This window comes from Anabrus simplex, chromosome 1, assembly GCF_040414725.1.
Source record: "Anabrus simplex isolate iqAnaSimp1 chromosome 1, ASM4041472v1, whole genome shotgun sequence".
In the NCBI taxonomy this organism is placed as follows: domain Eukaryota; kingdom Metazoa; phylum Arthropoda; class Insecta; order Orthoptera; family Tettigoniidae; genus Anabrus; species Anabrus simplex.
The window spans coordinates 658,014,980-658,026,333 of NC_090265.1; the positions used below are offsets into that span (position 1 = coordinate 658,014,980).

At 49.0% G+C, this 11,354-nt stretch overlaps 1 pseudogene; it reads right to left on the bottom strand.

The window, feature by feature from the left end:
* Positions 1-1,031: 1,031 nt before the first annotated feature.
* On the bottom strand, positions 1,032-1,151 carry LOC136859427 (5S ribosomal RNA; annotated as a pseudogene).
* Between the last annotated feature and the right edge of the window lie 10,203 nt (positions 1,152-11,354).

The following is an 11,354-nucleotide window of genomic DNA, read 5'->3' on the forward strand; positions in this document are numbered from 1 at the left end:
CCGTGCGGTCAGGGGCACGCGGCTGTAAGCTTCTATCTGGGAGGTAGTGGGTTTGAATCCCACTGTCGGCAGATCTGAAGATGTTTTTCCATGGTTTCCCATTTTCACACCAGGCAAATGCTGGGGCTCTATTTTAACTACGGCCACGGCCGCTTCCTTCCAACTCATAGCCCTTTCCTGTCCCATCGTCGCCATAAGAACTATCTGTGTCGGTGCAAAGTAAAGCCACTACCAAGAAAAAAATAGAACTTCACCGAATTAAAGCCACTATCAATGGACCTGACGTCAGATGTCTATAAAGGATGCATTCTGCTGTTCACGTTAGAAACAACTGCTCATATTTCACATATTTTTGAACAAATATAACATTGCCATTCCGTAAGGGCTTGGCATAAGGAAGGGCATCCGGCCTTAAGACCGGACCAGATGCATAAGTGCGATACGATTCGCACCCGTGACGCGATCAGTGTGGAGAAAGCAGTATAATAAAAATAATAATAATAATAATATCAATAATAATAATAATAATAATAATAATAATAATAATAATACAAAGTGACATTACAACAGAGATGTAAGATTAGGAGTACACCTTGACACCTTAGAGGAAATGAGGTACCACCAAAAGACCGAAGCTTGTACCTATAGAAAGCCAGAATGCTGAAGAAAAAGGCATTAAATTAACCAATAAATAAAATGGAACCAAGCAAGTGGCAGCACGGTTTTGGTCACGTATATGTCAGCTTGCATTCGGGAGGTCCCACTGTCCGCAGCCCCGTAAGTTTGTATTCCCAGTTTTCCCATTTACACACCAGTCAAAATGTTTTTTCTCTAATTTAATTAAGGCCACGATCACTTACTTCCCACTCCAATTTATTTCCTATCACATCGTCCCCATAAAGCCTGTGTCGATGCTACCTAAGGCAAACAGTAAAGAAAGAAACAGAAATATTTGGGAATTTGTGCACGCGTAAGTGAAAAGTTGGTTACGACTGGTTATTTTGAGACGATGAAACTTGGTAAAAACATTAGGCCTACTGCACGTGACGTTCCCACGAACGGTCACCCATCCAGGTCCCGACCACGCCCAATGTTGCTTAACTTCGGGGATCGGACGAGAACCGGTGTATTCAACATGGTAAACTGTAGGCCAGAGGCGAATGCTTCATAAACGCATATATATTGTTCAAAGTCTGTCGAAATGGAAATTCATTTTTGTTCTGTATAATCATCTCTGCAGCAGGCCCTTCTTGATTTGAAGTTGATGGCCTTCATAAGATTTCAGATTATGCTGTAGTATTACATAACATCAGTCGATAAACCAATCCGGTGATTTGAGTTTGCTATCCCTTAGAATAAAAAGACATAACTAAATTGTCGACGATGTGCTATGTGTAAATCCTTGATGGCACTGCAATCGGAAATTTACAGGGGCATAATTCTGTGTCTGTAGTGGATTACACTGAGAGGCCTAAGGTCATGGGAAGACATACAATATGATGTTCATAAAGAGTTGTTCCTTCGCGAGCACTCAAAACGGCAGCAATACGGCAAGCCATCGACTGTACAAGGATTTAGAATCACTTTGGAGGGATCTTGACCCACGCATCTTAGACTGCTACCCACAACTAATCTTGTGTAATTGGTGCGGGGTTCATGGTACCTACACCACCATCGACAGCATCCCACAAATGCTCGATTGGTTTAATATCGGGGGATGTTGAGCGCCAATCCATGGCTGTAACTTCACTGGTGTGCCCCTCAAACATCCTGCGTGCTACCATAGAGCGGTGACACGGCGTAATGTCCTGGTGAACCATGGCATCTTCATCAGGGTACTCTAGTGCCTGAAATGGATGCAGATGGTGTGAAAGAATGTCAACATAAAATGCACCTCTCAGTGCTCACTAAAGTAGGACAATGGAGCCCAATTGCGGCAATCAGAACCCCGCCCAGACCAGAACTGAGCCACCCCCTCTTGGATACATTCTTACTGACACGCGAAATCCATAGTTTCATTAATCATGCGTCAAACTCTCACGCGTCCATCAGTTCGTTATAAGTGGAACCGGGATTCATCGGGCCATGCCACACGTCGGCACTGTCCCATGATCCATTGTCGATGTTTGCAGGCTCCGTGTCGAGGTGTCAGCAAAGGTTCAAGAGTTGGACATAGACTGTTGAAGACAGACAGACCACGCGTCACAAGGGAAATGCGGGCGGAGCCCGGATCCTTTGTGCCATTTTAGCCCTTCGACCCGAAGGTCTTGAGTGCTGTTTTCGACCTGCGAATTACTGTACAGGATGGTTTGGTAGGTGGTGGTACCGTTGTAAGATATCGTACTGGTCAGAATGTGACCTGCACCCCAGGGAGGGGGATGGAAAAGGATGGTCTAGCGTTAAGCCCTAGGATGTCGAAGTTTCCCGTGAGGGGAAGTGAGAAATGAGTTCATGATATCTTCAGGAGTATTGGTAGGTGAAGCATGTACTAACCAAGATCAATGTTGCTTAACCATCGTGATTTTAGCGGAAGATAGAACATCAGAAGAGTAAGGGAGGATGAAGGAGAGGAGGTGTTACAGTGGTATGAAGGAGAGGGCTTGGGGTGGGGGTCAGCTAGGCGATCTTGTGGGAGAAATTGCTGATTAGGACTAACTGGTTGGAGTAGACCTTGGATTCATGGGCTCAGCTACTTAATCCACTGAGTTGACCCTGAGGGGTTGAATATAGGTACTTGAAAAATTCCTGGACCAGGGAGAGGGAAGATCCAGGTACGTTGCCGTAGTACGTTGCCGTAAATTCGTGAGAATTCCTGGACTTGAGGAAGGATCCAGTACGTTGCCGTAGAATTCGTGAGAATTACTGGACCAGGGAGAAGGAATCCAGGTACGTTGCCGTATATTTTCGTGAACATTCCTGGACTTGGGGGGAGGGGTAGGATCGAGCGATTGGGTAGAGGAGGGGGATCGCGGGGAGATCTCAGGACCAGGGAATAAAGATGGGTTGAGTAGGACAGAGGGGTCAAACGCGCTTGGCGGACCAATCAGAAAAAAAGGGGTGGCCGTGAGAGCTGGGGAGCTCCGTACTTGGCGGCCATCTTGTCGGGAGTCTTGACTGGGCTAGCTCTTGAGTGCTAGCGGCTGGCAGGGGCGACGGGGAACAACAACCCTTCCGAAGTAACGGGAGCCAAGGTGGAGAGGCTCCGTCCAGGCGGAGTGCTAGGCCTGGAATCGATGAAAATGGTGAAAATGGTGCGAATGGCGAATCACAAAGAATGAATGGTTGTTGAAGCCTACGCAGTGCAGACGCCTTCTTATAGCCTGGTTACGCAGTGCAAATGCCTTCTTATAGTCCTGGTAGAAATGGGTTCCAGTCTCCGGATATTCAACTCGGCGGTGATCTGACTCACAGCAGCACGTCGAGTGCCCAGTATGGATCTGCGCAGGTGACGCTATGTCCATGTGACACCTGTGGTCCACCCGTGCAGTGATTTACGCGGGTGTTAACATTTTGTCTGCTGTGTTGAAGATCCACCCTCGACACTGTTGACCTCGTAAACCCAAATTCGAGTGTAGTCTCCGCAACGCTATGACCCATGCGCCATGCGCCGATGATCATTCAAGGTTCTTTTTTTGCTACGGGCTTTACGTCGCACCGACACAGATAGGTCTTATGGCGACGATGGGAAAGTAAAGACCTAGGAGTTGGAAGGAAGCGGCCTTGGTCTTAATTAACGCACAGCCCCAGCATTTGCCTGGTGTGAAAATGGGAAACGACGGAAAACCATCTTCAGTGCTGCCGATAGTTGGAGTCGAACCCACGATCTCCCGGATGCAAACTAACAGTCGCGCGCCTCTACGCGCACGAACATCTCCCCCGGTCATTCAACGTTCAAAGTCGGTTAACTCGTGGCGCGTTGCCATCTTAACGACACTAGTATCCGTGGCAGACTGCTCAGCTACGCCGCAGCTAGGTGGATTAATATATATAGGCATAATTATATAATATCCATTTCCAATCTAACATTGTGAAATTCAGAACGTAGAAATACACTGAGTGTTCTGTGATCTGCTGTCTTCAGATAAATAATATCACGTATTTGTGTCCTTATCGCAGATAAGATAGTCAGTTCTATTCCAGTCCTCTGCCCACCAACAGCACGCGATCTACCTGCCTAAATAACGATCACATTCACAGTTACTGAACTGTAAACCTCACTGGCAATGGAGTTAATACCCCGTTGGCTAAATAGGCCTAGACTGATTGAATCCTGGTTCAATCATCATTTTTAATATTATTTTGCAATTTGCTTCACAGCACACCGACACATATAGGTTTTATTGCAATGATAGGACAGGAAAGTGCTGGGAATGGGAAGGAAACGGCTGTGGCCTTAATTAAGATACTATTTTGTCTGAGCATGCAGAAGATCTGGAGAAATTGATGATTGGTGTGGACACATTCGTGCATAAGGCGTACAAGACGGAAATAAATGAATCGAAATCAAAGAGAGGTAGTGCATTCGAAAGAAGTTGCATGGTGCAAGAAATATTAGATTAGGAAATACAATCTTAAAGGAGGCAGATTAACATTCTATGTAACTTTGGTAGTTGAATAACTGACGATGGCAGAAATAAGGATGCTTTTGAAAACTTTCGTTTTGACCGTCGCAATGTATGGATGTGTGTATGCCTATAGCAGAAAGGGTCTTCAAAACATTTTCTGTTCATAAAAATTAATATCCTAGTCCAATTTTTCTAAATGAGTAGCGAAAAATGAATATCTGATCTCAACGTACACAACACTGATCTCAACGAAATTATTCTAAGGTACGGTCCTTAACACCAAGGGGCCTGCTCAAGGCCTAACAACCCCATCCGATGAACGAACCACCTTGAGCACCATCACAAATTCCAGTGCAGTTGCGGCCAGGTGTACACTAGTGTTAATGCCAGAAATATTCATTTCACGCACGGAAATCTGTGCAGCCCTCAGAACCGCCCAGTGTCACCTTACATTCTCTCTTTTATTCGTCAGATTCATGCGGAAGTATAACACATGGACACAACTGAAGAGCTAGGAGGAGATGGAAAGAGTGAATGACGGTAGATCTAACATGAACGAACTTCCCCTGCTGCCAACACGCCCCCCTGTCTCGACCTAGGATATGCGGTAGAGAGGGAAATGAGGGGAGGAACCACATGGGCTCGTATGCCTATTCATTGAGGGTCAAATTCTTCTATTACTTTGTAATTCTTTGTGCGAAGGCTGGCTGAAATATTGGCGGTCTCGACCATGACCTTCTGTCAAATGGCGCCTCGCCCGATCATTTTGAGAAAGGATAACCCATATTTTCGTCAATATAGGTCCTATTAAACTACTCCATATAAATAATTACTGTGCAAGCACTATCAAAATAAGAATTGATATATTTCGCTGTAAAATAAGGACAGATATCAAATTTGGACGTAACAAAAATTTAGATGAAAGAAGGTAACCTTCACTGAAAACGTAGACGATTCGTATTTCGTTTTAAGATATACTCTTTTACTGAAATATCATACCACGCTCTCCTTGGGATGAGGACACTAGTTTACCTTTATTAAGGAAAAGCGTGGATCATGTTAGATCTACCGTCATTCGCTCTTTCCATCTCCCCCCCCCCCCCGGGTTCGATTCACGTTACTGCCAGTAATTTAAGAATGACACGAGGGCTGGTATGTGGTTGAAGTGGTATACGCAGCTTACCTCCATTGGGGGTGTGCCTAAAACGTGGTACGAGGGGTGGAATGGGGTCCACAACGCCTCGGGTGGTCAAATGAGTAGAGGTGGGTTCGAATCCCACCACAGCCATCCTGGAAGTGGTTTTTCGTGGTTTCCCATTTCCCCTCCAGGCAAATGCCGGGATGGAACCTAACTTAAGGCCACGGCCGCTTCCTTCTCTCTTGAGGACGAGTTCGACAGCCGTAGTGGAAGGACGTGTTCCTCCCGCTCGCTCTCTCTCTCCTTGCCAGGCGCTCTGTACTTTCCCAGTACTAGTCAGGCAGCTGTACTTGTTAGTACATTTTCGAAGGAGCATTGTCTGAGCTGTAGCACTTCTCAGTGCTCGCTCTTTCTTCTGTTTCAGGTTATTTTACAGGAGGACCAAGATGGAAAAGCCGACCCTACCAGTGAGACTGGTCGACTACGACTACCAGGGAGCCGTCGAGAAGCTGCTGGACGCGCTCGACACGGCGGGTGTCCCCAGCTATGAACGCCCGGGACTGGTGGTGTTCAACCGGCCGGGGGAAAGCGACTACCAGGGGACGCTGAGCGTCTTCGACCACCTGAATGCGACTGCGGAGTTCATCGGAGAGCCACTCCTGCCGATCATCGGCATTATGGTTGCTTCCTGGGCGATCATCATCCGCCCTAACGACGCAGCCAGCTTCAGGGTCTACGAGGAGCGCGCGTCCCAGCAGTTCCAGGTTGCCCGGCTACCAGGACTCAGGGAGCACCTGGACGTCTCGGGCTACCAGGAGGCAGCCTCGCTGACGGAGCCAACGACCGAGGACGACGGCGGCGCTCCCGAGCGCCGCGACGGCGCGACTCCAGTTGGAAAGCTGTACTCCACGAAGTACACGCAGACCAACAAGGCGACAACCAGGGCGAAGTGCTCGCAGACGCAGGCCTACCAGGAAGGGCCTGTTACCCGGGCGCAAACCAGGAACGCGCCCGTGTTGGTGGAGAGCAGCACAGCGGTGGAGAAGGACGCCCCCTGGCGTACTGATACTGCTGCCCAGGTCCAGCCTGCCTGCACGTCTGTCGAGTTGCAGACCTCGATGTGCGCCCCCCAGGACAGGGAACGCAGTCGAGTGTTAGCACCGACCGACGCCACCGCCGCCGCCAGCCAGGAGAAAGAAGAAGATGGCGACGCAGAGGAGCCGGCAGCTACCCCGGGGTTACCAGGCCGGGAGGAGGGCCACCAGGGCGAGGCCTCTTCCCCCGCCGAGAAGCAAACCTCGGGAACGACCGACGCCGCCGCCAGCCAGGGGAAAGAAGATGATGGCGACGCAGCGGAGCCACCAACTACCCCGGGGTCACCAGGCCGGGAAGAGGGCCACCAGGACGAGGCCTCTTCCCCCGCCGAGAAGCAACCCCCGGGAAGAAGAAGAAGACGACGCCGCACCAGGAAGCAGAAGGCGACGCTGGCTCACCAGGAGAGGACCGCCAAGCCGCAACCCAGGACTGCTCCCAGGACAGCAGTCAACCGAGGAGCCAATCAGGAGAGGACCTCAGCGGGTAGCGGCAGTCAGGTGAGAGTGAAACGTCCCCCTCAGCAGCTCTTGCAGTGTTTCCGCTGTCTGAGGTGGGGCCACCGTCAGGTCAGCTGTGGGCTCGAGGTGAGGTGCAACCGCTGTGGTGGTGATCACTACTACACGGCCTGCGCAACACTTAGAGACGCGCCGGTGTGCGCCAACTGCTCGGGGGGCCACTCGGCCTCCCATCGCAGTTGCCCTGTCTACCGGGCCATGGCGCGGGCAGAGAGGAAGGAGGCCCGGCGCCATGACCCACCCCCTTCCAAGAGGCCCCCGCCTCGGCGGGCTTGGCCTCATTCTCCGGGATCGGAGACTGGGTACGAGGTACCCCAAGGAGGTGGAGTCGTGCGACAGGCCCTAGTGGTACTCGACGCATGGCTCCGCAGCCGGCAAGGACCGTGCTAGTCACAGCAGTGCCCAGACGGACTGATCCCCAGGTGATGGAAAGGCAAGGAATTGGTTTATGTATTGTGCATGTTACCTGTTCCTAACTAACACAACCTCTGGTCTTTTTCCAGCCCACATCCTTGCATGTGCTATCACAAGATGTCAGGTTTTACATGTAGGCTCTTTCTTCTTTCTGCCTATGTGGTTTTTCCCTGACCCTTCAATACCATACTTCAACGCCATATACCTAATACAGTCTCGCCTGGTAGCGTGTCTGACATGGAAACAGGCAGATACTCCTTGTATCACTTCCCACTCTTCCCTGCTATCTCTTTCTTCTTCTTAGAAATAATAGCATGTCGGAGGCCATGTAGATTGAGTCGTTGGTCACGCGGGGGGAGCGGGCTTCGGGGGCCCCCCCGAAAAAAAAAAACCTTCTCTCTTTCTTGTCTATCCCTTCAAACCTTTCCATCCCCCCACAAGGCCACTGTTCAGCATAGCAGGTGAGGCCGCCTAGGCGAGGTACTGGTCATTCTCGCCAGTTGTATCGTCCGACCCAATGTCTCACGCTCCAGGATACTGCCCTTGAGGTGGTAGAGGTAGGATCCCTCGCTGAGTCCGAAGGAGAAACCAACCCTGGAGGGTAAACAGATTAAGAAAAAGAGGAGTTGTAAAAATTAAAAATTAGATATTCTCATAATACCTTAGTAAAATGTCTTAAAGGAACAATCGAGTGCATTTTGTAAGAAAAAAGTAAATAAATAAATAAAATGAACATTTCCTGCACATGAAAATAATCTTGAAGATGAAAATCCACAGCCTGTTTCCATTCATTCGAATGGGTCAGGAATGAAATGGATGAAGCCCCCATCTAGGGGCGGGGATAGGAAATGTGACGGCTGCCGAAGCCTGTCGCACTCCTCTGGAGCAATGATAAATCATTGGCAGATAAAATGTTAATGGAGAGTGTTGCTGGAATGAAAGATGACAGGGAAATCCGGAGTACCCAGAGAAAAGTCTGTCCGCCTCCGCCTTGTCCAGCACCATTCTCACATGGAGTGACTGGGATTTGAACCACGGTATCCGGCTTTGAGAGGACGGCGCGCTGCCGCTTGAGCTACGGAGACTTACAAAAATAATTGTATTTGTGTAAACTGAAAAGTAGAGTATAATCTTATACAGTGCACTAGCTTATCACAAAAATAATTTTCTAGCCATTCAAATGATTGGAGGAAAACAACGAGGAAAAATGAGAAACAATGTTTCGTAATTACTTTGTTAATAGTAAAGGATTTTCATTTCTGAATTCCAAAAGCTGTCTTGTCCTTTAGTTGCCTTCTTATGTTCCCCAATTTTCTGCGAGTATTAAGGATCTCTGTACCCTCTCCCCGGTATCATCTTACCTAAAACCAAACCGTGTTCTGATAAGACGGTGGAGTAAGACACTGAATACTTCTAACAAGTCACCGAACAATGAAGCATTTTACCATCTATATGCAACTCCATTGTTCTTGTGATCACGAGTGTACGTAGGAACTACGAAACTTAGCATCGCCACCCGACTGAAGGAGCAAAAAAAAGAACACAGCCGGCTGGGGGAAGCAGAAAGTTCATAAGTCGGTGAACGCCCACTGCTAGCAGGACACGACATTCAGTACAGCAACCCCAAATTGCTTTCAATTGTGCCTTAACACTCCCGGCTACAAAGGGAAACTATTGAATTCCTTAAACACACCAACAGCTTCAAGCGTAAGGAGGAATGTGAACTTGTTCACAGAGCATGGTTTCCAGTCCTGAAAGCTTTAAATTCTGAGGGACACGGTGGCCGCGGCTGGCCAGAAAAAGTAACGGGTGATCAGCTGCCCTGTCTCCGCCAAGGCAGCTCGGTCAACGTCGGGCTCCAAAGTGCTTCAATGATTGGCCGAAGAATAGCCAATAATCGACCACCCGGGCAGCATGGCGGACCAATAGGGAAGCAGTGCACCGTACCCTGCGCTATCATTGGCCATCAGACCCTAACATACGAGCTCATTTAGATTGGAGTTACAACTGAACCTCTGAGTATGGTCGCATAGAAGAGTGCGGACGGTCTGTTCCTGGCTCCCTTATCTCCTCTGTCCATTGTTGTATAGTGCATTGTTGTGTGTGGCGGGATTTCCTGAGTGTGTACTTACTAACCTACATAGTATTGCATGCTTGGCTGTAGGTAAGCAGCCTGCTGGTCTCTACCAGTGTTAATTTGTGATATTACCTGGTGGTAAGTTGCTTGTGTCAGTGTTGCTTGTTTAAATAGTGCACCTATTGTAGTTTGTTTTTGGCATGGCTCTCCCCCCGCCGGGAGGCGGAGGTACATCCTTGCACGCTACCTCGCATGAATTAACTAACGTGAACCCTACCGGCTCCTTGGACTGCCTTTCCGCTGCCTCAAGTTCCGATAGTACTATCACCGTATTACCTGAAATCGATCCCCAAGTGTTTTCTACCCTGGTAAACACTGGTAATGTTGCTCAAATTCTGTCTGACCTTCCACCATGGCACCCCATGGTGAAAGGAAAGCGAAAGAAAGTATCCAAGCTGAAATTGAAAAAATTAAAGGCCACCAATGCTACTCCTCCTAAAACTGAAAACCGCTTTCAATTATTAGCGTCTCTCCCCACCAGTGGGGAAAACAATAGAGAGGCCTTCATTCCAGCACAGCCAGCAACTCCGAACGTGGCTGCAGCTCAACCCGCTAGTGTGGTTTTAGAGGCTTCCCCGAGCTCCTCTCAGGCCGCTCCCCAGCGGAATGAGACCAGCTCGGGACCCGCTGGTGGCGGGGTCGAGGCGATGGAGATTCCCCCTCCAAAGAAAGACTCTGTTCCTCCTATTGTGGTTGCGGATAAGTCCCAGTATCAGCGCCACTATAAATACCTGACAAGTAAATGCACTGGTGAAATTCGTGTAATAAACACGAGAGATGCCCTCAAATTTCATGCTGAAAATATTGAGGATTATAACCTGATGAAAAAGTATTTCGAGGATGCTAATGCCTCTTATTACACTCATCAAATTCCAGCAAACAGAATGCTTAAGGTTATAATCCGCAATATTGTGGCTTCGGTAGGAGTTGACTGGGTTCGCGAGGAACTCGTGGAGCTGGGATATGAACCTAGGGATATGCATCAATTCACCAGGAAGGATGCAACTTCCAAACAGGTCATTCCTCTCAGCGTCATGAGTGTAACCCTCCCGAACACGAAATTTAGCGAGACCATCTTCTCCCTGCGATATCTTTGTGGGGCTAAGGTAAAAATTGAGGCCTATAGAGGGCGTGAGGGGCCTACGCAGTGTTATCGGTGTCAGAGATGGGGTCACACCGCTAACGATTGCGCTATGCCCTTGAGATGTGTAAAATGCGGGGAAAACCACTCGGCGGCGGCCTGCCCCTTGGCTGCGGAGGCGGCTGCTAAGTGTGTAAATTGTGGTGGGGAGCATCCCGCTTCCTGGAGAGGATGCCGTCTGTTTCAGAATATCCTGGAACAGAAACAGACACAAGAGCTCAAGAAAACCCAGAAGAAAATTGCTCTAGCGTCCTCTAAGCCCCTTGATCCCAACATTAGTTTTGCGCAGGTAATGGGCGGCTCCCCACCTCCCGCATCCACGTCTACCTCGAACCCTGTACCGCAAGAA